This window comes from Hypanus sabinus, unplaced genomic scaffold (genome assembly GCF_030144855.1).
Source record: "Hypanus sabinus isolate sHypSab1 unplaced genomic scaffold, sHypSab1.hap1 scaffold_311, whole genome shotgun sequence".
NCBI classification, from domain to species: domain Eukaryota; kingdom Metazoa; phylum Chordata; class Chondrichthyes; order Myliobatiformes; family Dasyatidae; genus Hypanus; species Hypanus sabinus.
This window is the reverse complement of record NW_026781223.1, coordinates 235,372-248,808: the sequence shown is the minus strand read 5'-3', so window position 1 is coordinate 248,808 and position 13,437 is coordinate 235,372. Positions and strand designations below refer to the sequence as shown.

The 13,437-nt window shown below is 41.8% G+C and overlaps 1 pseudogene; it reads left to right on the top strand.

The window, feature by feature from the left end:
• The first annotated feature begins 5,075 nt into the window (after positions 1-5,075).
• Positions 5,076-13,437, top strand: part of LOC132388381 (general transcription factor II-I repeat domain-containing protein 2-like) — a 64,567-nt pseudogene continuing 56,205 nt past the window's right edge.

Here is a 13,437-nt window from a genome sequence, read left to right as displayed (position 1 = left end):
GTCTTTTTTTTTCCTGATAATGATTCGGAATTACAGTCAAAATGTGTTTAAGTCAGTGCACAAGTTCCCCAATCCTTCCACTTCGATACAAGCTGATTATCGCTCAGACTTTTTTAGTTTGTTTAATGAAATTAATTCACATGCATCATTTCTACGCTCCTCGCATCCATCACTCCCGTAAAAAATTTGCTTTCGATTTAAGGTCAAGACTTTCTCTTCAAGACGGATTATCACATCATGCAATGCTTGAATGCTTCTTCTAATCAGCCCCGCTCTACTTTAGCTTGCTGGCGACATTAACAACCCCTCTACTCTGGCTTTGTTTAAATTCCACACGGCATACCTACCCGTGATTAATCATCCAAATCTTTATCACAGTATTATAATTTTCCTTTATTCTTCCATGACAGCATTTTCCAAACTGAGAACAATTCAACATTTCCTACGTCTCCATCAGACTTTTAGGAAACAAGTTCTGAGTGCGATGTGATAATTATGGATGACTTCAAATTCTCAAATACTGGTATTAAGAGGGAGAGCCAGTGACGAATGGATCCGAGGAAAAAAGAATTCATTGACAGATTGATAAATTGTTTTCTGACTACTTATGTTAATGCACCAACAAGAGGGAAGTCCTGACAGAATTTGATATTCTGTATCAATTAGGATAGAATTTTGAGTACGGAAGTTGCTGATCCTTTATGAACAAGTAATCATAACGTTGTTAGTTTCGAAGTTTTCAGGTACAGTATAGGAATAAAAATCAAAGCCAGTGAATTGAATTTTAGAAAAGCAAAGATAGTGCATTAGAAAGAAAAAAACTGGGCGTTCAATCAGTTGAGCTACAATGGGGCCGATTTAAAGACGGAATACACGCAATTCAGGAGCCTTTTATACCCATGGTCGGGAGAAATACTATAAGCCACAGATCAAAGTCCAAAGCAAAATTTATTATCAGAATACTTGCATGTCTCCACCTACACCCTGAGATTGTTTTTTTTCTGTGTACATACTTAGCAAATCTATAGAAAAATACATGATGAAAAGACATACATAAAATATCGAAGAAGAGACAGAATTATAAGGGATATAGAACAAATAGTAATGATCTGAACAGTTGAACATATGAAAAATATGAGACCTTTTGCCCTGAGGGACTTTTGGATGGCTAAATGTCAGGTTGAGAACGATATTCCCGATATTCTAACATCGACTCCGACAGATATTTCCAATTATTCAGCAATAAACGAAAAAGTCAATGGTAAAGTTTTGTGTATTAGAATTATAAATTCTAATAATTATAAATTCTAATGCGTAATTCCCTGGACGGCGGTTTATCCACTATTTTGCGTTGTGTTCTCGCTCTTTCTGGTCCCTCCAAGAGCAAACCGCCTTGCTCTTCACTTTCCCGTTTCAGGTTGAGGCATTCTCTCTTAATATTTCTCCTGTGACCACAAAAATACCATTTAATTATTGCACCTTTAGCTCTCCCTGTTTCTCTGCTCTTCATTGCGACATGATAGTGCGGCAGAGAGCTCCCGTCCTCTCATTTCTCCATTCAGACTGATATTTAATAATCACCATCTTCCCATTAGAAAGCGGTGTTGTTCTTAATAGAGTGTTTTGATGGGAGGTTTTTATTTCACAGATATCGATTGGCATCTCTCTCGAGCAATATGTTTAAATAGGGTGGAGATAGTTATCATAATTCTAGTGCATTTACGACAGCATATCGGGGAGAGTTAGTAACAGACAAGTTCGAAAATCGTTTCGTTAGAGTAAGCGAAATTATGAGGCTATGAGGAACGAAATTGGAAGCTTAAATTAGAAACAGATGTTCTCAGGGAAAAGTATGGATGAAATGTGACAAACATTCAGGGGTTGTTTGTGTAGAGCTCTGTATAGGAAGGTTCCAATTAGACAGGGAAGTTATGGTACAGCAACCGTGGTGTACAAACGCTGTAATAAATCTGGTCAAGAAGAAAAGAAAACCTAACAAAAGGTTGAGAGCTAAGCAATGTTAGAGATTTAGAAGATTAAAAGGCTAACAGAAAGGAGCTTAACAAGGAAATTAGGAGAGCCAGAAGGGGGCATGACAAGATCTCGACGGGCGGCATTAAGGAAATCCCCAAGGCATTCTACAAGCATCTGAAGAGCAGGAGAATAAGTCGTGAAGGAATAGGACCTAAAATTTGTGTCAGAGGAAAAATGTTTATGGAACCGGAGGGATTAGCAGCGGTAATTAATGATTTTTTTGCTTCAGTATTCACTATAGAAAAGGATCTAAGAGATAGTAGTCATGGGTTGCAGCAGATTGAAAAGCTGGAGCATATAGATATTAAGAAAGAGGATGTGCTTGAGGTTTGGCAAAGCATCAAGTTGGATGAATCGCCTGGGCTGAATCAGGCTACAGTGGGAGGCGAGGAAGGAGACTATTGAGCCTCTGGCAATGATCTTTGCATCATCAATGGGGACGGGAGTGGTTCCAGAAGATTGGAGTTTGCGGACGTTGATCCTTTATTCGAGAAAGTGGGTAGAGATTTTATGGCCTTTAAGGTATTCGTTTAGTTTATTATATTTTCGCTTTAATAATTCGTTTGTAATTATTCTTAGCTAAAGTTAAGGTTGTTTAAAGTAAATTCGTTTTCTGTGAGATATCGCAGCATGCGATGACGTCACACCCGGTTTCGCCGTTTCCTGTGGGAAAATACCGGTTTGGAGAAACGGGAAGGAGGGAGTTGTGTGTGCAGGATCAGCGCGAGAAAAGTTTTCTTTCTACGCACTAGAAACATCAGAGAAGCAACGCCGTAAGTTCATAAAATAATCAATATGTTGAAGTAAAAATGTTAACGCTGATTCTGTTAAAAATAATGACGGTTGATAAAGTATATGTTCTTTGTTATTAAAAGAGTTGCGGACAGTTTGTGTTGAAGTGTATTTAAAGCCAGTCAATGGCGTAGGTAGATTCTGCCTGTATGTTGCACTTTAATGTAATACAGTTGTTGTAGTTTTACTTTTGCAAGTATTTATAATGTGAATGTGATGCCAACAAGGAAACAAACTGTATATATTTTGTATTGTTTTATCGACAGTTTTCACCATACGTTAATGTGGAAGAGCAAACACTAAACGGTTAATCTTACTGGGACAGCCTCTTTGATTGGTTTATGCTTGGTGTTTATTTCAGAGTTATTTTACACCTTTGCGAGAACACTATAGTGAAAAGGCGGCATTACCAGTTGTTTCAAGTGCGACGATGGCATCGCCATCCAACATCAAGTCGTTGACATCCAGCGCCAGGAGCAGTAGGGCATCAGCAAATAAGACTACCCATGCAAGCTCTAAAGCAGAAGCAACTAAGGTCCGAGAGCTGTATGATGAACAGGAAGCAAAATTAAAAAAAGCAAGCGGCTGTCAGAGAAGCCGAAATCCAAAAGGAAGCAGCTGTCAGAGAAGCCGAAAACCAGTTGGAAAAGGTAAGGATGGAGTCAGATTTAGAAGTGCTGACGCTGCACCAAGATGCAGAAACTGCCAGGGTGGAAGCAGAGATAATAGAAAATGCTGAAGAAATGCATGTTCTGAATGACGTCAAATCTACTTCAGAAAGGACCAGATTGGATCGCACAATCGACTACGTCCGATCTGAAATGGACTTGAAAATTAGTTCTTCCTCTCCATGTTTATATGCTAACGTCCCACCTTATGAGCAGTCACAGAGAGGCCCAGTTGCATCACGTCCATCCGAAGAAGACAATTTACCCTTGCGACGAATTCAAGAATGAAAGGGCTGATAACAAATATTTCTCGACACCAAACTTACCAGATTTGGCGAGAGGAGAGGCAAAGGCTGAATTCAGAACAGCAAATCCCGTAGCAAATGTACACCCTATATCTTATACCCGCCAACATATTCCACCAGCCAGCATGTCACTTGCAATTGAACCCATGACACAGTATTTAGCACGACAAGATCTCCTCACTTCAGGACTGTACCAGTTTGACGATAAGCCTGAAAATTACCGTGCATGGTACTCCTCATTCGCCAACGCTATCGGCGGAGTCCAGCTCGAAGCAACCCAAGAGTTGAATCTTATGACTAAATGGCTGGAGAAAGAATCATGCGATCAGGTGTGACGCATACATTCAGTGTACATCAACAACCCAAAGCTAGCCTTACACAAAGCATGGGAGAGACTTCGGGAGTGTTATGCGGCCCCTGAAATTATTGAAACGGCACTATTTCGACGAATGGAAAATTTTCCTAAGGTGTCAGCCAAAGACCACACTAAGCTAAGAGAGCTCGGTATCTGCTCATGGAGATTTCAGGCGCTAAAGAAGATGACTATATAACTGGCCTGTCATACATAGATACTCCATACGGAATTAAACCAATCGTGGACAAACTTCCATTTGGGCTGCACGAGAGGTGAGTGTCTGTTGGCTCAGAGTATAAGGAAGAGAGCGGTGGTCGATTTCTTCCCTTAAGTATTTCACTAGGTTTGTGTGCAAGGAGGCGAAGAAGCGAAACGACCCTAGCTTCATGAGTCAAGGTACCAGTACAATTCACACCAAGCCAGTTAAATACACTTCGAATAATTTTCACATCAATAAACCTGTCTCGGTGCGTAATACTGAATCTCTACAACTAACAATGCCCCTAGCAAGAATTATCCATTGCACAACAAACCTCACACCTTCAGAAATGCAGAACGTTTAGGAGAAAATCCGAAAGCCATCATCCTCTGCTGCTCCCTCTGACTATATGGGAGGTATCACATTAAACAAATATACATTAACTCCATTACTAACGAGGTAAAAACCATCGTTACGGATTGGGGGTCAAATGTGGCAAAATGTGACATTTGACATTGTCAAATGTCAAAATTTTCTGAATATCATTAATTAATATTTTTTTTCTATTAGAGCTGGCCCGCCGGTATATTGCATGCATCACTATTATTACAAATCCCACAATGCACTGCCAGTGCATTGCTCGCGCTTGCCTTATTCTCTCATCAGCATCCATATGGCGCTAGTCACGTGTGGTCAACGTTCAGCTATCCCTCACCCCAAAAATGGCTGAACGAAAGGTGGACTTTGAAAACAGGGGTTTTCAAGGCAGGTGGGAGGCAGAGTATATGTTCGCAGATATAAAGGGCAAACCTGTTTGTCTTGTGTGCGGAGCCGGTGTGGCTGTAATTATAGAATGTAACGTAAGACGACACTATGAAACGAAACACCACGACAAATACAAGCATCTGGACAAGAAACAGAAGCTCCAGAAGGTAGAAGAGTTGAAAAGAAGTCTGGCGTCACAGCAGGCTATGTTCACAAAACCAAAACAAAAAGTGAGGCTGCTGTAAAGGCTAGGTTTATTGTGGCAGCAGAGATCGCTAAATCAGCCCGGCCCTTGACCGAGGGAGAATTTGTTAAGAACTGCTTGATGAAAGTTTGCGACGTCGTGTGCCCAGATAAAAGGCAAGCATTTTCAAATGTGAGCCTGAGCAGAAACACCGTTGTTGACCGTGTACGAGAGCTTGCCACCACTCTACAACAGCTGGTGGGGAAGTGAAGAGATTTCATCGCATATTCCCTTGCTGTGGATGAGAGCAGGGACACTTCTGATACTGCCCGATTGTCAATTTCCATTCGTGGAGTGGACTAAAGTCTGTGTGTAACTGAGGAGCTTTTGGGATTAAGATCAATGAATGGCACAACTACTGGAAAAGATCTCTTTGATGAGGTATCCAGATGTGTAAATATAATGAGGCTGCCTTGGGATAACCTGGTGGGACTGACGACAGATGGAGCGCCCGCGATGTGCGGTCAAAAGACTGGATTGTTGTGCAGGATCCGGGAGAAGATGCGGGAGGAAAACGGCGCAGGTGAGTAGACAGCTTATTACTGTATCATACACCAGGAATCGTTGTGTGGCAAGCCTTGAAAATGGAACATATAATGAGCACCATAACACGAGCAGTTAACTTCATGAGAGACATGGGTTAAATCGCCGCGAGTTCAAGTCGGTTCTGGAGGAGTTGGGTTCAGAATATAATGATTTGCCCTATCACACAGAGGTGCGATGGTTAAGCCAAGGAAAATTGCTGAAAAGATGTTTCGAGTTGCGTGAGGATATCTGTCAGTACATGGAAAGCAAAGGGAAAGACACAACAGAGCTCCGGGATAAAAAGTTGCTCTGTGAAATGGCGTTTTTGTGTGACATCACGAGCCATCTCAATGCGCTCAACCTGCAGCTTCAGGGGCGGGGTCGTGTGATCACAGACATGTACGCTGCAGTGAGGGCTTTTAAAACCAAGCTGCGCCTGTGGGAGACGCAGATGCAGCAAAAAACCTTGAGCCATTTTTCCGTGTTGCCAAACTATGAAAGAGCAGGTTTCTACCGCAGTGTTCCCACATGCAAAGTTTGGTGAATATCTTAGCATACTTGGTGCCGAATTCACACGGCAATTTGCCGACTTTGAAGCCCAAAAATACAGGCTTGAACTGCTCAGTAATCCATTTGCAGCCTCAGCTGATTTTTTATTTATTTTATGTTCAATGTTGTTTTAGTAGGCAATAACCTAAGCTTTGTTAGTTCCAGATTAATATGTGTAATAAATTCATTTCTATTAGTTTTGCAATAAACGCCGAACCAGTCCGGCCCTCGACTTGTACCGTTTTTTTATTATTATTATTTTGGCATTTATTTCAGTTTAAATCAGTTTAAATTTAAATTTACTTTAGTTTAAAGATTGACATTTAAATCAGTTGCATTTATTTCTTATGGCTTTATCTGCAGCTTTTCCGGAGTAATTTCTAATGAAAACAATTTTCCAAAGGCCAACACTCTGTGATTCACACTAGTCTAAGCAAGATACTTAGCATCGCATCTTGGATGCAAGTTCATCAATGTTTGGAGGCAGGCTCTGAGCTGAAGAAATCCTCAGAACTGAGTGAAGGTGTTCATCAGAAAGACGACTCCTGTGTGATGTTTTGTTTATCTTCATCAAAGAGAACAGTTGTTCACACAGATATGTGCTGCCAAACATAGAGAGCATTTGAGCAGCTTGGGTACGCAGCTGGGGCATTGTGTCGGGAATGAAACGTAGAAACTGTGCAGCGCCCACCGAGTCATACTTTGCCTTGAGTGTGTCACTACACTGGAGTTCCATCAGCTCCATTTGTATGTTGGTTGGTGCGCTTTCCACGTCAGCTGCAAATGGATTACAGAGCAGTTCAAACCTGGTAGGACACTTGTAACGCCTGCAGTGATAAGTGCCAGAAAGGAGATCAGATGGAAGGGATCGTGGACATGGGAGTAACGTGAAACCTGCAGAAATCGCAGACGGGTCTGGGGGCCGTGCAAGTAATTTTACCCTCGTAAGATTCCCGTTGAGGACGGAGGAAGTTACGGAGAAGAAATGCAGGAAGTACTTTGGGTAACAGCAGGAAGATTTCATTTTCCCAAGCTATAGGAAGTATGTGGAAAACAGAGAAAGGTTGCAGACAAGATTTATAATGATGCTGCCTGGATTGGGGAGCCTACCTTATGAGAATAGCTTGAGTCAGCTCGGCCCTTCTTTCCTTGGAGCGACGTATGATGAGAGGTGACCTGACGGTGGTGTGTAAGTTGATCAGAGGCTTTGATCGTGTGGATAGTCAGAGGCTTTTTCCTCGGGCTGGAATTGCTAGCACGAAAGGGCACATTCTATATGCTTGAAAGTAGGTACAGAGGAGTTGTCAGGGGTATTTTTTTACCAGAGCGTGGTGAGTGTGCTTAATGGGTTGGCGGCTACGCTGGAGAATACGGATACTACAGGGTCTTTTGAGAAAGGTATCGATATCTATTTCTCACATTCTCCAGAAAGTGAGGCATAGATGTTGAGAAATATTTACTGTTTCAGGGGCATAATGTCGTTCAGTCAATCGAACGTCAGGCAAATGATTTGTAAAATCAAACAATGAAACTTGAAAAAATGACGATCACGAGATGAAGTAAATGGGAATGCAGGAAAACGACCAATTTTCAAAAGTGAGGATGGTTTTTCAGTATCTTTAAATGGAGTTATATAAGGGCTCGAGCTAAACGGTATATTTACCTGCTATGAAGTGTTGTTCTGCCAACTCTGCAACAAAATTCCAAATGGTGTCTCCCGGTGTGTACAATCACTGTCATTCCCATCATGAAAATGCTGATTTTGTACTCGTCAAATAAATACCCTAAACAATTAATATGCTAAATAACATCAGCTACCACCAGCATTGAAGTACTCGCGGCTCAGTGAAACTTGGCTCTTCCACCTTCAGTAACGCATATACATATCCTTCATTCTACCGGTTTGAAAAAGTAACTCCCTGTCCTTTACAGGGAACTATTGTGCTCTGCCAAAGCTCAGAGTTGTTACTTATTTAGTGCACGTTGTACAAGCTCAGAAAGAGACTAATTATTTATATTTTTCAAATTAGCAGCTCAAGTTTCGTGCCAAAGTAGAATCTGCAAGACCCATTTAAAAATGTTATAAACAGTAACTTATTTGCGCCTCTGGTGGCGGGCCTGTCGTACTCTACCTGAAAGCAGCTCATCCACTATTATTTCACTCCTGACGCTCAGCTCTTATTGGTGGCTCCGAGTAACTATTTGTATCGGACAGTGGCAAACCCTGGTCCGGCGCTTCGACAGACGGGCTGAACCAGGTGAGTGTAGCCGGGAAACACAAACACCTGTGAGTTCGAGATTTGCTTAACCCAGCATGTGCAGATAGTTCCCGGACTCGGCGGATGAGATCGACTACATGATCAAACACCCCAGAAGGCGGTGCAGCAACGCTTCATGAACAGCGAAGGGCAAAGCAAGGTACAAAAAGCGTCATGAATATCCGCCATAGCCCAGGAAATCTCCAAGTTTTTTTTCCTGCCATTGGATCAAGCATCTTGAGGCCGAGAAAGCAGAACTGCCTCGGCACAACGGACTTTTTTCACTGTGAAATTCATCCCTCAAAAGTTAAATCATCGTCGGAAACGACGGACAATCAACACCGATAAAAAAAAGGAATTAGAAATAAAAGAAGAAACAAAATCAGCTGGGACATAACCCATTGATATTCTTCCAGTATTTTACTTTGCACGATTTTAACAATCATTTCAAGTATACATCCGTTTGCTCTTCTGATTCTGCATATTCCATGGAAATTGTCAGCACGGCTATTTCAAAGAAAGACGTTTTCTGTTCATTGCCAATGGGGGCATATGAATTGACGATTAGATACTGAAATAGATATATAGATTGAGAAGGAAACACCAATGAAAATCTGATTCTCTCTCTCGGCTGTGGGGAGTCAAAAGGTGTTATTTCCTTGCTTCCAAATAATCCATAACTGCAATGAACAGGACTGTCACAGGTCTACAAGAACATCACTGACCACATGGTGTTTTCAGTGCTTATTCTGACATGTCAGCGACCACGTGGATAATGTTTCTGCTTGTCCGGATCCACCAATTCTACAACGTTACTATCACATCCCATTCGGTCGCAGGATCTCTCACACAGAGAGTATCACTGATTATTCAGAAACATCTCCAAGTCTGCTGGTAAAGTAATTGCTTGTCCAACATCATGATGGACGCAGCGAAAGCAAGATGTATGACCATTAAACCATATTAATATCTCTCTCTATATAAAAAAATGCTCTTCAGCAGAAACCACACTACCAGTGATGATGCCCTGCAATCAATGATGACACTGTCGCTGGATATCAGAACATATTGGTTCTGTATTTATTTGTCATTGCCCGCTCCCTTGCAGCAAATAAAATAAAACAGGAATTCCAGTCTGCAGAATCAAAACTGCACATGTCTAATTATTAATGACATTTATAGTAGCATGCACAGCGGAGGATGGCTATGTGATATGAACAGAATACCCGTGCAACTTATCGTTCAGAGGGGAGAGTTAGGGAAGGTCAACGTACCAACGAGTGACTGAAACATCAGTGAACATAAAGACATTTAACCTCGGCTTTTGTTGTTATTTTCATATTCATATCAGGTGTGACCCATCGGATAAGGAGAAATATTCACTGTATTTTTCGATCATCATATTAGGCCATGTTTATATTTCCGGGCACCCACACATTTTTATTATTGTCGCTTTAAAATAAATTCAGTGCTATTTATTTGCAAGTCCTGGTACACACTAATATTTAGTGGGTTCGCGGGTAAAGAAGCTCAATGACAAAAATGGATGCAGCTTGTTTTCAGTAGGTTTGGATAATGGAAATCACTGGGGAACCTGAGAATGGCGAGCTTTCATCACCTTTACACAGCCGATATGATTTCCTCTGATGTCTCATACCAGCAATAAAATGGTGAATATAATTGTTGAAATACCCTGTATACGTGTAAATATACGTTAGGTATTCTTAAACTTTGGGAAAAAAACGTGCTTTATGCGGCAAATAAATGTGTAAGCATTCTGATGCTTCAAGCAGATGCTGTAAAATAAGGGAGAATTATTGTACATCACTAGTCAGATTAATTACAGTCAAGGTGAGGTGTAGTTAACCCGTTATAGTTCGGAACTTGCAGAATTACGAGATACGCTCAGTTATATGTTTGTGTACAATAAAATTGAGACTTTTTAAAAATACATTGAAATATATATTTTTTAAAATATTGTTCAAATGAGACAAAACTTTGCAAGTACCACAAGAAAGCGGTCTCTGCAGGATGATCTGTAACCTGAAACACAACCGGATGAATATAGAAAGTGAGTGATGAAAACAGGTGGAGGAAAGATCCCCTTTTCGTTCAGCTCTTTGCCTTTTCCGCCTGCCATTTCCCAGCTTCCGACATACATTGTCCGAGGAAACAGAATCGGAGGTTGTATAAACATATGCCGCTTGTATTCAATGGCTAGAAGTAATTGTCTGGGAATCAAGAAGCGTTTTCATTGAATCACTTACTGTGCAATGATGGGTAGCGCTTGATATTGCACAGTAAACCGAAGTTTACTGTGGTTTCCTGTCATGAAGAATATTTTAATTGCTGTTTTTCCAGAACAATTCGTGGTTTCCTGTCATGAAGAATATTTTAATTGCTGTTTTTCCAGAACAATTCGTAGACACATTCTGACAATGTCATTGCTGACCATGATGATGAAGACATTGATAATCCAGGCCCATCCCTGGCCAGACTACTAATACTGCATTGCTTCTGCTGACTTGCCAGCGTCAAGCAGTTTAGAGAGAATCATTTACTAATGGACATTGATTTAATGTGACGAGAGAGAATTAATAGGAAGTGGAGATACCACTTTAACAGATTATGTGGGTAGGTAAATAGAAAGAAGTACCCGAGAACGTGTTTGAGGGAAAACACTTTCAGAGCATTAAAAATGTATTTGGACAGTCCATGGATAGGAATCCCTTAACGGTATAAGGTCCAGAGTGCGGCAAATGAAGATAGCTTAGATGACATGAACAGCTTGGGCCGCCGTTTCTCCATCACGTAACTAAGACTATTTACTTTAAGAACGAGAACATGAACAACTTCTGTGATTCTGTACCTGAGTTGTGCTTCATTTCTGATTCTCGGCACTTGCAACAGTTGCATTTCTGTGATCTTTCATGGAGGGCAAATTATGCAAAATCACAACAATCACATGAGTTTATTTTACTTGTCAATATATACAAGGTCAGTTCGAAGCTTGAGACTGATGCATTGGGATAAATCCTGTCCTCTTAGACTACTGGTTTGTATCCATGAAAGCAGCACCAGGTGCCATACTCCGGAGTCCTTACCCCGGAAAGGGATACCGCTTCCGACGACGACGATTCAGATGTGTGGCTCCACTTTCCGTTCGCTAATTCCCCAATACCGGAAGTAGAGGCTCCTGGCCCTTCCTGTGCTGTTGAAGAGGAGGGAGGGTGTTGAGGGGCAGAATGAGATACAGCCAGCATTGGGGGAGAGAGAGTGGAGGGGCAGACTGAGGTACAGTCAGCAGTAGGGGGGGCGAGAGAAGGTGGAACTTGAACACAAAACAGTGGGCTCTCGGCTGAAGAGGGAACCAGTGAGGGTACAACAGGTAGACCTGGGATGTCCCCCGTGGTGTCTGAGCCGGAAGGGTCGGCAGTGGATGTACGGAGGTCTCCGAGAATTAGGGACTCCACGGAGCGATTGACATATGCAGCACCGGGAGAACTGAATGTTGTGATCTCTACCGCCCTGCGAAGTTATGTCACTGTTTTCTGCACCTTGGTTGGGTTTCGTGTCTTGCAACATACTTTGGGGAACTCTGTGAATGTCATGAGGGCATGGCTTTTGTTGCTGGGTGAAGAGAGTAGGGAGTTTCTTATTTTACTGCGTATGTTAATCAAAACGGCTTCTTTGTTAAGTTAAAGTAGGAATGCTTTCTGCTGAGAGAGTGCTTTCTCTCGCAACCTGTTTGGGTTATACTTACTGATAATGAAAATTGTATTCATTTGTTAACCAATTGGGATAGATGTTAGTCTTACTTTTGTGACTGTGAGCTGTTGTTGGCGGGTTTTGGGGGAGTTAGAGAGGAGATCTCGAGGAAGGCGGACGGTGCTGGATGCGCACTGGTCGACCGCCGAGGTTGGTCTCAGGCGCTCGGGTCGTGGAGGTCGGAGAAGATTGAAGAGCATATTCTAGATCTAGTTGTCAAGTGTACTGAAGATCATACCTTCATTGAAGGTCATCTCCACACACTGCCTCATCAGCCTTCCCTTGGTTCGCCAGTGCTGAATCTATGCAGCCTGGTCCCACTAGATCCCAGGCTATCTGTCTTTGTGAATGCTTGCACCAGAGTTAAGCATCATAACAATTAATATTCCAAAACTCAACTGTTCTGCCTCTTTCATGGAAATTACTCTGGCTCATAAGGGACGACCTGTCCTCACAAAACCATGTTGTCTATTCCCAACCAGAATACGTTTCTCCAGGTACTCATAAACCCTGTCTCTAAGAACCCTTTCTTATAGCTTTCCCACGATTGAACTCTCAGAAATGCATTAGATTTCTTGAGAAAAAAAGAGGAATAAATTTGCCAATATGGTTAGGGTTCGGTGATGACGCAAATGTCATGTCCTAAACTGCAACAATATCTTCACTCACTTTCTAGAAATACCTGAATTACAAAGCTTGTAGCACCTTGGAAAGATATATTTTCATTTTTATTCCAATGTTCCAGCTTGTAATTCTAAGCGTCTGCATGCTCCGGCACATCTGTCCTTTTACCCTGTATTCATATTCATCAATGTCGCACTCTCGGGAGAGAATCAAAGCAAAGTATAAGTACGGACCTTCACTGCCTCCTTGCACTCCAGACACATGCTTCTTCTTTCATCGCTGATCTCTCCCACTCTCTATCTCGTCATCCTCCTGTTTTACACGTACCTGAATGGGACTTGAATTCTCATG